Below are 14,795 nucleotides of genomic sequence, written 5' to 3' on the forward strand. Positions count from 1 at the left end.
GTAAATATTACATACAAATAATGCCAATATTGATCAAATTCACTCGTCTGAGTCCAGTTATGAATATAATATCGATAAATTTTACTAAAATTTGAATTAACATAGTTTTTTTACATGTCAAAGTTCAAAAACTACGAAATCCTGCACAAAGTAGCCCCGAATGACGGTACGTTATTAGAAAATGCATTATTAAAAATAATTCATATTTAGGAACTCAATTCGTTAATATATTAAAGAATAAGTACTTATTCTTTTTCTAAAAATGAACTAATTTTTCTTTTTTTCTATTTGTAAAAAGCAACGTCGCATATAATCTATGCTTCAAGCAAAAAATTAAGCTTAAGAAAAATTCTATTTAATTACCGAAATTCACTGATTTATATCATTTATATCTAAAGTGCAGTTAGCTACTTTTTTTCAAATGCAAATACAAATAAATTAAATTCAGCATTTCATAAAAATAGGAAAGTAAAGTTGAATTTTCAAATTACATTTATTGGGTAAAGGAAATTTTTAAACATTTCGAATAATATGAAGCGTTTACAATTTAAGATTTAAATCTTTCCTTCTTTTACGTTTGCATATATTAGTTAAGATTTATGAACTAAACTGTAATTTATGGATGTTATTTTAAGAAAGGTTCTATTTGAAGTAACCTACTTTAATAATTATTTTTGTTAAGTAACAGTTGTTTAAAGAAATAATTCTAAAAATTTGAACTAAATCGTTTTGCGTTATATTTCCGCATATAAATCTAATTATAGAATAAAAGAGGGGGGATTCATTTTTATGACAACTGTAAATTAGACGTCAAAGTGACTTGGTCTGTCTCCTTATTTCATACCTCGAAGTAAAGTATCTGAAATTGTTGTTTTTACGATTGAATTATGGTACCATATGTTTTGGCGGCGAATAATTCTATTTCTTTATTTCAGTGGGAATTGTGTTCTCGGCTTAAGACGTGCATAATTTGAGAACAATATCGCACCGAAAGGTTTATTTGCAAGAATAAATCTTATTCTTGCGTGAAATTAAATAAAAAAAATAATACAGTTTTACAATAATGAAAACTTTCTTTAAAGAGAACGTTTTCATAAATTTCAACAAAATGGAAATAAAATTATCTGAATGTTTATAGCATGTTTTATATAACAAAAACTAATTTCGTCTTAAAAGAGCTTTTAAGTTTAATGCAAAGTTTAATATAAATGCATGCACCAAAAACATCGGATCAAATTATGATAAAAATCCGTGAAATCTATTTTAAACGCATCATCCTTAAAATCCATTTTGAATGTTGTCATTCCTGTTGTTTCCAATACAGCATGCCAATACCAGCTAGTCTGTTTTGTGTAACCAATAGAATTAAAGGACGAGGAGGCGTTTCTTATTTTTCAGTGGTACCATCGATGTCCACGAATATGACTTCAGCCCCACACACTTCACAGCCCGTTTATGTGAATAACATTCATTCGTAACATTCATTAATCCACAGATCATAATTTTGATCAGAACCAGAGAATGATGAAACTCTAATTCAGTACCCCCAGAGGTATGATATGTTATGGGAATATGGAGGACATTGTAACCTGACATATTTAACGTGCACCAGTCACCATTTAGTGCACAGGGAGTCATTCATGACCACTTGGACATGGGCCTAACGCCCTACCAACCAGGCCATTCTCGCCTATTTTGAACGTGAAATAATATACCATCTTTTTTACAGTAATATTTGTTTAGTTAGAGTGATTCAGTGGTTTTACGGTAATTATTACTGTAAAAATTACGGTCATCAGGTTTTTCGTTCCGTAATATGTTCTGGTAAAAGTAGTTTTTGCGATAAAATGTGCTGGAATCCTAAGCGCCTCTTCTTTTTTTCGTAGTTTAAGCCGGTTTTTTTCAGTGTAGGGGAAAATTGGACAGAGCAGCTTAGGTTGATAAAATTGGCATCCTTAATAATGTGGTATTATTGATTAATGCTGCCGCTCATTAAAAACCGTATGAAAACTAGTTTCCGGCAGCCGCCATGTTATATGGAGATGGACTAAAGATGTTTTTGAAATATTCGATTAGAAAAGTTCCTCTAAAGATTTCGGTTATAATTTTCAATTTCTATCAGACTCATTTCAGGTAGTCTCAAATATTATTAACTTTTCTTTTAGATATTAGTCCTACAGTGGACTGATCGTAAAGACACGGTTCCCAGTAGAGCACCGAAGTCAAGCATCACTGTCTGAGGTCAGTAAGCGGGTGGGTGACCACTTTGATCACCCTACGTAAGGACCAAGGGTGCACGCTATCGGTCCTCGCTAAACTACTCTACCATAAATTGCTTGACTTCGCGTGCAGGTCGCCGGATTACTAAAGTGGAGACGCTATTCCTTCTGCAGAGGATCAAAATTGCTATGGCATGTCTTCGGATCATCCTCGGGGATGTTTCACAGACCGTTGCCTAGCCCATTGTGCTGTTGTAATGCGAAGTAAATAAAATGCCTATCTTTTAGATATTAAATCAAACAAATTACTCATCATGTTTAAACTGTTCAAATTCTTCTTTTATGTTAAATAGCGTTGTCGGATTAAAGATAGATCTCATCAGGCGAATATAAAGTTTAAGTTTCAGGTCATAATCAAAAATTTACGTTGGTTGTATTGAGTTAATTATGGGTCTATAAATCCTTAATATTGTCGGGGACCATGATTAAAATGTTAGTTACGATATCTGTTCGATATCTGATCAATTATTTTGATTTACTTAAAGTCTCATAAGGAGAAAAAAAATTCTAGTAAAAAAACCGTACTGAATGGTAATAACATTTCTTATAAAACAATTCCCATAATTCTTTTTAACAAAATCAAAATAAACCCTACTTAAACCAATTATTGGTGCTTGTTTCGATCATATGCGAACGATGAACTAGAAATACTGATTTTTAAAATTATCATTCTTATTACCACACATTTAGATAAAAATACGAAACTGAAAAGTAAATTTAACTTGATAAATCGTTTTTATGTCATAGTCTGAGTTATCGTGATGAAATAATCAAATTTTACCACATTTAATACTTAACAGCATGGTAATAAAACTGTATTTAATTGTTAATGTTACCAAAATCATTAAAAAAGTGCATCGGTAAAATTTACCGATTTTTCGATGTTTCCATAAAGCCATGAACACGGTAAATTTTACCATATTCTGGTAGTTCTGATCATACTTTTTTTCTCAGTTCAAATGTATTAAAAGTTCAAAATTACTAAAAATCGTTTTTCTGCTATGCCATTAGGTATCGTGATAAAATTACCAAATTTAATCACATATTATAAAACTATAATTGCCAATTTTACCATAATGATTACCAAAGCAATTCGGTAGAAATTTACCAAGCTTTTTGGTGTTTTCATAGAGCCGGAAACACGGTAAATTTTAGCATATTTAGGTAGTTTTTGACGATACTTCTTTCTCGCTATTTAAAACCTGACTTTCTCATACAAAAATTATTTAATCAAATATTAAATTTAACCACCATTGATTACTGAGTGTGAAATTTTTTCGCAGTTGATTGTTTTATAGAGGCTTTTAAAATATATAAAATTAATCCAATAACTAAACATGATGTTAAACACTGTTACATCACAAAAAGCCAAAATTGCCGCGCATCATTAAAAAAGTCGTAAACTTAAATATAAAAACAAAATTATTAAGTCTTTATCGTAAAGAATTTGCTAATTAGCTTTTCATAAAACTAAAATTATGCAAAGCTTAATTGTGCGATGAACACGGGGAACTCTAATTACTTTTTAAAGACATCAAAAGATTTACAACTTTTTGACAAAAGGTACAATGTCATTTATTTATAGATAACAAAGATAAATTAAGTTGCCCTTCATGATTCTTCAATATATATAACACAAAAAATATTTAATCAGGAATTGTTGTGAAATAAAAATGCGATGTTTAATGAATAATGTTATTAAAAAAACAAAATATTCTTGTATACAAGCTTTATTTCAAAATTAATTCTCTTAATTTAAAGGAGATAGAAAATATTTATTATATTATATTACTTAAAAAGTATTTTAATGCATCCAATTTCTAAATAATGATTAAGTTAAATATTTTGACATTAGAAGCTGACGGCAAAATGGCGAGACTAATAAAAATAAATTTTCAAGACCTATAAAAAGGTTACGATTATTGGCTCAATTCATTGCTTTGATTATTGATCGTAATGAAGGCAATAACTTTATTTAAACTTTTAATTTTGCTGCCCGTAATTTCGAAGCAAAAACATCACAAGTCTAATATTATAGTCAGTTATTAAGAAATTGTTTTCGTAATTTTTCATGAATATTAGTTTTTCTATTAATGTAATGTTGAAAAGAAGCAACAGTTGCGATACACTGCAGTTAATAACTGTAAATTCTACAGGGAAATTTTTTTTACGGAAAGAAGCTGTTTAAAGATAAATACAGATTTTTTTAATCGTAACCCAACCCCCGCACGGCAAAAAAGCCCCATTTTTTACAGACTGTCTCCGTATACTTGACGGTTTAAAGCTGTTTTTCACGAAACAGGTTTTTCTCTGTTTTTTCCTCTAATCATAAAAGGATTAAAATTGCTAGTTCAAATTCTAGTTTCTGATATGCAGTTTTGCTTACCTTAAGAGCATTTTATCTTTTTTCAAATCATTTTACGATTTTCTATAATTACTCTTACTTTACAGCAATTATTTTATGGTGTTTAACATCGTGTAAATAAAACTACTATTTGATTTCATTTTAAAAGTGAAACTCTATCTGATTATATCTGCTTTTTTCGGTAAGCTAAATTGCCAGACATTTTTACAAAGGTAGGCGAACTTGGTTTTTTAACGTTTTTACGTGTATACGAATTCAATAAGTAAAACTTTTAACATAAAGACAGTTTAAAAATTTTTTTCATAACCATAGCACTAAAGCTGCTGGTGCTCTTGAAGCAAAGCGTTCGCCTCCAAATGAAGTGACCCAGGATCGAATCCCGGCTGACATGTGACATGAATGAGATATCAGTTTTGTCAAATATTTGTGATTTCGAGTTACGTTAAAAATTGAATGATTACATGGTCAAAATCATAGAAAAATAAAGTTAAAGATTTATGAATCGTCTAAGGTGAAAGTTTGTTTCTGAGAGTGCTTGTAAAAATATTGGCTTTTAGGGGTAAACGCAACGCTTAAAAATGGGGAAAAAAGAAAATGACATAAGAGCGTGTTTTTTCAATTTGTATAGAAATTGATATTTAATATGAAATTAGAATAAATTTTATTTTATTAATTTCAAAAAAAGAAGAAAAAAAATCAATATACAATTAAAATATGGCAGCGATGTTTAAATTACAAAAGTTTAATTTTGACTATGAAAACAGCGTGAAAAATATAACAGGCTGTTATATTTTAAGTGAATAAATAGTTAATTATTGATTATGTAAGAAAATAGTCTTTGGATGGAATCAACGTTAGGTTAATTTTGATATGTCTCAGAAGTAATCGATGATTTAACAATGAATTGAAAAAAAAGAAAATGTGCGATAAATAAGGAACTGAGAAAAAGAGGGAAATTCTTTTTTCCACTATGTTTTAAAATTAGTAATGAAATTGATCAACAGATAGCGCTACTAACTTAGAAGCCAGGTGTTGAAATTAACCACGACTCGCTGCAACAACGAGATGAAGTTTGAAAACAAAGTTAACAGACACCTTAGCAAATTTTTTGAAGGAATGGTCTAAAATGCAGCAGAACATATTATTTATATTTTTCTAGTCAGTGGCGCCATCTTTTGACAAGCTTTTTATTTGATTTACGATTATTGTGAGAATAAATTAACTTGTTTCTTAAGCAAAACATCTTTCTCTGTTTTCATTCTATTTTTTTCAAATAATTGGTAAATTCCAGAGGAACCAGTATATAATATCACAATTAAGAGTAATAATCTATAAGAGTACTTCAATCACAGAGCTGTAAAACATATAACATGCAAAAAACGTAAAATATCGTCGCATAAGAATAGTAAGGGAGGATATAATTGTGTTTAAAATAATAATATAACTTTCAATGCAGAAGATGACAGAATACTGAAGATAACTTTCAATACAGAAGATATTTTCGTGTTTTTGGTCGCTGGAGTAGATTTTTCTAAAACTTTAACTAGTATTGCTTAAAATGTAAAACTGAAACTGTAGTCTTCTGAAATGATTAACTACGCACAAAGTCTAAATTAAGTAAATACAGTTCAGAGCTTGAATACAATATAATAAGTCTATGTTAAACTAATTAGTTTCACTTTGATTAATTGACTTGCAGCAGTAATGATAGGGTCGTTGTAAAATACTAAATAGAACTCTCTCGGGACTTGCAACCAATTAATTTGAAGGAATGTATACCCTTTTAATTTCTCAAGTAGCTAATCTTCGAAGTAAAGGTTTGTTTCGTTATAAAAAAGAAATTATAAGGCGTTTTCGTGTTTTAAATCTCGATATTTTCTAACAGTTTACGACTGTTTAATTAAATCTGAAATTCCTACGCATTTAATACAGTGATACTTCGTATTTAATATATTTGCTTTATATTATAATTTGTCGGTTAAATGCTATAAAATTGGTATTATTTAAAGAACGTGAAGTTAGTTAGTATGATTTTTATACACCTATACTGGTGAATTAGTATTTGGAGAACAAAAAAGTATTTCGGTTAGAATTATGATAAGAATTTGAACAATAAAATTTAATTATTGCCCTTGGTGCAAAGTTTTCTATTATTATTGATTTTTGGATTAAATTGACAGAATCAGAAATATATGATCATTTAGGTAATTTTATTATCAGATAATTTAAGCTTTTGCTAATTAATATTAATAAATAATAAGATAAACTAAATTTCTTAGTCATTTTTTAAAATAACGGTTATTTGAAAGCATTGCATATCTGCTCCAAAGTAACAGATTTTGGTTATCGAATACTTCATGTTAAAAGAAACTGCCTTAATAAATGCTTTTATTTTCCTAAATTTATAGAGGAAACCGCCATGGCATTTGCGTTTCAAATCAGTTCACCATAAGTGTTTCGTATTGGCTAAAATGTATTAGATATCACATGATCAATTAAAGAACCTTTTATTAACAATTCTACTCAGGGAAAACATAACATAACAACTGAAACATTAAGATATTCATTAACAGCCACATAGGACCTGCATTGAGATATGCTTTTTTTATTTCATTTCTTTAAAACGACAGTGGACTGATCTTAAAGACACGGTTCCCAGTAGATTGCTGAAATCAAGTATCACTGGCAACGGTCAGTGAGCTGGTGATGATCACTTTGATCAGCCTAAGTAGGGACTCAGGGTGCATGGTATCTGTCCTAGTTAAACTGTTCTATCGTATACTCGACTTCGACCACTGGTAATCGGGCTTCCAAAGCGAGGGAGCTGTTCCCTCTGCAGATTCTCAAAATTGTGAGAGTATATTTGCGGATCATCCTCAGGGATGCTTCCCAGATCATCACCAATTGCCCATTGTGCGAGCTGTGGTGACTCAGGGATAGAGCACTCGCCTTCCGATAAGGTTCGAATCCCAGCAATTGTTGGTCGTTAATAATTCCGCACCCAGCTCGCATCGACCACAGTGCTGACATAAAATATCCTCAGTAGTAGACAGATCATGGGTTAGAGTTCCTTTGCTTTCTTATTAACTGTGGGTGGTTTTCGTGGCTTTTCTCCTCATGCAACACAAATGTGGATTAGTTTCATTAAAAAGTCCTTCACGAAGGCGAATTTCTCCCAATACGTATCCAGGAGTTCCCTTGTCTTCTATATTGGACTCAAAATAACAAGGTTACGTTGTTGAACATTAGTAGTGGTAAACCCAAAAATTGGGTAGGCTGTTCAACGATGGTTATAAAATATTAAAAACACAACTGTAATATACAAAATAAATTTCTACTATTACCAATTCTGTTTATTTATTTGTTCCTTCTTTATTTATTTATGTATTTATTAATTTTCCTTGTTTCTTCTTATTATAGGATTGCAACATAAATAAGCTACAGAAATTTTATTATTCATTCTTAATTGCATATGCTTCGCTATTATTAATGAATGTCAACAAAACTCGAGTTTTCATATTAAATCAACTTAGCGAAAGTATTTTAGATGAGTTAAGATATTTCATTAAACATTTAGATGCAAATTATATTACACAAAAAATAATTGAGTTGTTGATAAAGTTTTATTTTTATTAAAGGAAAAGAAGTTGTTCCAAGAAACCCCAAATATCACTCTCGAAACTCATAATTGAATTCAGTTTTATGCGATAGAGATAATGAAAAAAATTACTTAAAAAACAACAAAGCAGTAAGTACCCTTCTAACAAGTAATTCATATTCAAGTTTTCTTGCACAAATAAAGTTTTTTTATTAATTCAGTTAAAGTTGTTAACGAACGAAAAGAAAAGTTGAATGATACTTTTTGATTTATTGTTAAAAGTAAACAAACGGGGTTAATTGAATTTTATACTTGAATCTCTAAAGTACTTTTGCTTTTTTTAATTTATTTGTATTAATTTTTTTATTTTTTATGCCTTACCTTTTCTTATAAATTCAAAAAGCTCTTAATTGGATCGCATATGATTTGAATGAGAATTTGTTAAAGGCTGTTTTTGAAGGAATATGCAGTTCGGAGTAAATAAGCTATGAAAGAAATAATCCCGAATATAACTTAAAAACGCAAATTAACATATAATTATCATATCATTCTTATGAGCTGAATAAAAATATTATTTTTACGCAAGGAAATATAACAGAAATTTCAGCTTTTGTTTATCCCATTTTATCTTCCTCATAAACATACGTAATTATCAAATTTGATATTCAAATCGTGAGAGAGTTATCAAAAATAAATTAAAGATAATACTTAATTTTTTTAAGCGCTAATTTCAAATAAATCAGCAGAATTAGTTATAAAAATAGAGAATAAATAAGACACTGAAAATTTTAAGATACATTCCAATTATTATAGAATCGATTTACTTCCAGAAATTTGCTTTACAACTGAATTATTTAAGATATTTTAATTACTTTTAAACTAAACTAGCTGAAACTTAAAGAAGTTAATAATACTACAACATGAACTACTAATCAAGGAAAAACATCCTTATTAATATTTATAAATTCCAAGTGGGGTATAAAGCTGAAAAATATCATAATGAAAGTGAATTTTATTAAAAGAAATCATGAAAGCAAAGTACGCATTAATATAGACTATGTATGAAGCCGTAAAGGATCAGGGGATAGAGCGCTCGCCCCCCAATGTGGTGTTCCGGAATCAAATCCCAGGGATGGTAGATCGATACGATTTCCGCACATCTTCTGAAGTTCAGCTAGATCTTAAAACTGAACTCGAGTCTTCACCCAGTTGCAAAGAAAATTTTTCAATGATAAAAGGGGAACAATGTTGCTTACAAGTTAAAAAATATATGGGAAATAAAAAAATATTAAAAGTACCAAGGTTTTTTCTATCAACCTTAAAAAAATTATAAAATTTTTAATTTTCAATCTGCATTTTAAGAGTAAATTTTTAAGGTAATATTTTCAACGAATAATTTTAAACTATATCACAAAAATACATACCATATAGCAATACTCAAACTAGTTGAATCTATATTAAAACACTAATTTACTTGAGATAAATTTAGTGCCGAACTTAATATCTTTATTTCATTCTTGCTTTATATTTTCAAAAAATTTATTTCCAAATTTATAGCCTTGTCTTTAAAATTGTAATGTCAATAAAGTCGATAGCGGTTTGTCAAATATATTATAAGTCAATATTATTCTTTTAAATAGAGCGATTAAAGTTATAAAATATTAACTATATCTAATACTATGTGCTAAATAACTTGAAACTTTTTGTGGCAATAAATATTCATCATTACTCATCTACAGAAAAAAGTACCAAAAATATTTCAACTTCCAAATAATATCACTAAATTCCCCATTCGCTTCTCATTCCCTAGATATTAAGAAACATATCGCAAGTCTGAAAAAGGCACTTCTTTCACCGTTTCATTACATTTAAACATTTATCACATACGAAATATATTATAAGCAAATATCATCCTTTCAAATAGAGCGATTAAAGTTATAAAAATAATAATTATATCTAATACTATGTACAAAATAACTTAAAACTATTTATGGCAATAAATATTCATCACTTCTCATCTACAGAAAAAAGTACCAAAACTAATTTAACTTTCAAATAATGCCACTAAATTCTCCATTCACTATATATTTCAAAATATATCGCATGTCTGAAAAAAGCACTTCCACCTCCGTTTCATAAGTTTAAAACATTTATCGTATACGAACCTCAACCGACTGAAGAAAAAAAACCCGACTCAGAGAAAAACAATCCTTTGGAAACGAATTAAACGGCAATGGAGATAAATTTTAATGTAAAAACAGTCGATGGTGGTTTACAAAATATATTATAACCGAATATGACCATTTCAAATAGAGCAGCTAAAGTTATAAAAATAATAATTATATCTAATACTCTGTGTTAAAATAACTTTTTGTGGTGATAAATATTCATCATTTCTCATCCATATAAGAAAGTACCAAAAATAATTTAGCCATCAAACAATACAACTAAATTCTCCATTCACTTATCATTCACTTGATATTTAGAAACATATCGCTTGTCTGAAAAAAACACTTCCTTCACCGTTTCATTAGTTTAAAACATTTATCGTATACGAACTTCAACCGACCGAAGAAAAAAAACCCCGACGCAGAGAAAAACAATCCTTTGGAAACGAATTAAACGGCAATGGAGGTAAAAAGCAAAAACAGAAGGAACAGACGGACCTCAATACTATAAATATCATGGCATTGCAGATGGCTCACTAAGTGAGCCATGCATGTACAGATGATAGAACAAAGACTAGGAAAGGCCTCTCTAATATGTGGCGGCAAGGTCTGTATGCACACATCTAACTCTCTTAAAGACTTTTATACTGACAGACAACCCCAATTGAACAAACACAGAAACTTCAGAGGTGGCAAAACCTTGCTAGCTCTCTGTGTATCGCACTTGCCCGGATATATAAATAGCTCTCTTCTTTTCCTTTGCATTATTCCCTCAAATGAGATAAGGTAGGGAGTGTGTGTGTTTTTTTCTTTGTCTATTTTTGAAAGTAGTTTTTTCTTTTTGTGTTCGAGTGTTTACCTAGAGTTTTGTTTCGATGTTCATGACTTCTTGAATTTTTTGAATACTCGGTGTTAGAAGGGCATCTTTGTTTTTGATGAAAAGAGCTTTTTTTTATATTTCAGATAAAATATTTTTAAGTGGTGCTAGGAATGTTCTACATATGTTTTGCTGTTGTTTTGGAGATTAAGTGTTGTTCTAACCAAACAATGCGTATTAAAATAACAACATTAATATTTTATTAAAGTATTTGAAGACATAAGATACAATATTTTTATAAAATTAAAAGTCTTGATTAATATATAGAGGCAATTGAATATTTTCATTTTTTAACTACTTTTAATTTCTTAGAACTAGACGCAGTGAAGATTTTTATTGCATATGTGGTAGGGTTAATTTTATTGAAGAACTGGTGTTGAACATTCGATTCATTTCTGGATTTGCTGTTTTTAATGTTCAATTCCGTATCTTTATAATTTTGAACCTATCCCAAAAGACAAAGGAGTTCTTGGATCAATTGATCAAGCATTTAAAGAAATTAGATTTAATGGAAAATTTTTTAGATGATACTGACCCGCATTTGAGATGCATTAAAAGGATAACATAAAAAAAAAATACTCTTCGTGGTTAACCGGTTGGCAAAAGGATTCTAACCCATTATTCTTAGAGTTTTCTAACCTAAAGATATTTTTACGTCAGCACTTGTGGTCGATGTAAGTTGGCAGCAGAATTTGTATCAACCAGTCATCACTTAGATTCAAACCTAATTCATTTACAACTGGTGTTTTCATTTGAGAATAGGTTGCTTTTTAAAGTAAATAGTTAACATTTTTTTTCATGTTTTGTATCTATTTAATTTAAGCAAAACATTTGTATCTACCATAATATATCGACAACAAAAAATAGTATATTATTATGAATATGAAATTAAGAAAATGCTCTTTCATAAAATCTGAAGAGGTAACCAAAAAGAAAAAATTTTCAATTTTATTGAATGTAATCGGACTAACTTAAAATGAAGCTATTTTTCTCATTAATGCAATACAATAGTTCGAGCGTTAAGAGTTAAACAAAAATTAAAGATTTTGCTGCAAGAAAACAGATGTAGCTGAAATTACGTTTTAATTTTTGTTAATGAACCTGTTGAAATTAAATGAAATAAATTAATACAAACGCTTGTGTTTGATTACAGAAATTTAGAGTTTTAAGCAAAAGTGTTGATCGAGAATAAAAAGTATGGTCAGAATTACCAGGCAATGGTCAAATTTACCATGTTTCTGAATTTGGTAAATGTGGTAAAATTTTGTAACTTTATCATGATATCTTACAACAATTCTACAATACAATTAACAACCATTTATATGGTTTTTAATTGTATTTACTTTTCGATTTTTTTTACTAAATGCGTGGTAATATGAACTACAATTTCGAAAACCAGAATTTCCAGCAAACCGTTTACCAGATGAACGCAAAACTTACCAAACGAATGTTTTAAATACAGTATATTTTGGTTTATTAACCAGAATTAGGTTTTGGTTTTATTTAACCAGAAATGTCATTAGCCTACAGTACAGTAATTTTATCAGAGTGTTTTTCTTCCGTGTGAAATATTGTTCGAATAAAGAGATCTTTTACCTCGTAATTGTTTTTACAGCCCTTCAAAGTTAACAAACAAAAACACCAATTTAATAGTTCTACAATTTCATTCATTTATTGTGAAAAGAAATATTATTTTTGAAGTATTCCCTTTTTGAAATATTCCCTTCTTGAAATATTCCTTTTTTGAAATATTCCCTTTTTGAATGAGATATGTTATTCTGAACTAAACTCAGTGGCGCGACAGCCCATAGAAGGCCAAGGTCTACTGTGCCCACCTCAGTTTTTTTGCCTTGGGCTCTGGGGTGCAGGAGCGGGGCAGGTGGTCAGCCGAATGCCGAACCCCCAGTGTTTAGTTCCCAAGCATGTTTGGAACTCATTTATCGACCTACTGAAGAGATGAAAGGCTGAGTCAACTTTGCCACCGGGCGTCAAATATATTATTCGACCTAGTACTAGTTCCTTGAGATTTAAAAAAAAATACAATAAAAAAAAACAGGAATTGTTTGCTACATTTGATAATTTTGGTTATTTCTACAGGTTAATTAGTGAACTTCAACCTTCCCTATGGAATGATATTTAAAATATTAGAACAATTACAATTCATCTTGTCGAGTTCTAGCTTATCATAGCAAAGATTTCTTTACATTGTTTCAAAGCAATTCCAGCAGAAATATTTTTGTCGTTGAAATTTATGTCTGCGGCCGTGTCTCAAAATATAAATTTCCATTAAAATAGTCCGAGAAAGCAAGAAACAGTTCATACTACCGAACAAAATCTAAAATGTTCGCAGGTTCTGGAAAAGCGCCAACCAGTGTCTTGGCATTGATACCGTCATAGAAAAGACACTGAAGCCAACGCACCGAAATAGTTCGGCAGCCAAAAAACAACAGCTTCCAGAGGAATTCTTAAAAGAATAACTCGTGTACAGAACTAAGTTTGAGTTTTACAATAGGACAATCGCAGTTGATGTTGGAAATTATCGTTTAGTATTTGAACATAATGCTTTTGAAATAACTTCATTACAGCTTTCTTGGCATTGGTTAGTTTTTTTTTTATCACATTGAGAGGCGCCACATTTCAAGTAGTTTAAGCGTAATTATAATTAACTTATTTAAATTAGAAAAACAAATAATATAAATAAATTAAATACGATAGAAAATATATAAGCAATTATTCTCGGATTTCAAGTTTATAATTCGCTTTTTTAGTGGAATTTGTTTTTTATTTTATAATCGTTGTTAATTTGCCGACCCAGTTCTGAGTTTACGACTACCAATGTTCAACTCAGAAGTCTTGTAATTTTGACCACACTCCCGAAGACACGAGAACTTCTGGATCAAGTATTGGGTGAAATTTGTCTTCGTGGAGGACTTTCTGATGGAACTAAACCACACTTGGGTTTCATGGTGTTTAAAATCACGAAAAACTCCCACGGTTAGCCTGACGGCAAGGAGACACAAACCCGTCAACTATTAAGGATATTTTACGTCCTCATTTATTTAGTGGGCGTATCGACCAGCCATCGCTAGGATTCAAAGCCCGTGTCGCCTCATTGGGAGGTGAGCTATCAATCACCTGAGCCTACTCGGCACTTAATTTTAGGTATCATATCATTTGAAAAAATATTAATAATAAACATTTTAGGTCTTTAAATATTGTCCATGAAAAAATTCAGAAATTTTCTGTTTTCAACTCTGAAATTTTGATAAATGATTCTCCTGAACCTGATGAAGAATTTTCTAGTAGATTCCTATGGAAAAAAAATTCATAAATTTTCTGTTTTCAACTCTGAAATTTTGATTTTGATAAATGATTCTCCTGAACCTGACGAAGAATTTCAAGTAGATTCTCATGAGAAAAAAAATCAGAAATTTTCTGTCTTCAACTCTTTGTAATTTTGATTTATAAAAATGATTCTCCAGAACCTGATGAAGAATTTTCTAGTAGA

At 29.9% G+C, this 14,795-nt stretch overlaps 1 protein-coding gene and 1 long non-coding RNA gene across 7 annotated transcripts in view; one reads left to right on the forward strand and one right to left on the reverse strand.

The window, feature by feature from the left end:
* Window positions 1-14,795, reverse strand: part of LOC107452633 (sodium/calcium exchanger 3) — a 255,803-nt gene that overhangs the window by 73,561 nt on the left and 167,447 nt on the right. The gene's annotated exons all lie outside the window — the stretch shown is intronic.
* Window positions 1-14,795, forward strand: part of LOC139427215 (uncharacterized) — a 74,926-nt gene that overhangs the window by 47,622 nt on the left and 12,509 nt on the right. Inside the window, exon 2 of the long non-coding RNA XR_011638351.1 lies at window positions 8,283-8,392. This is a non-coding gene — a long non-coding RNA (uncharacterized lncRNA). The remainder of the gene's footprint in view (window positions 1-8,282; window positions 8,393-14,795) is intronic.

The sequence above is a fragment of the Parasteatoda tepidariorum genome, chromosome X2 (genome assembly GCF_043381705.1).
Source record: "Parasteatoda tepidariorum isolate YZ-2023 chromosome X2, CAS_Ptep_4.0, whole genome shotgun sequence".
Taxonomy (NCBI): Eukaryota; Metazoa; Arthropoda; class Arachnida; order Araneae; family Theridiidae; genus Parasteatoda; species Parasteatoda tepidariorum.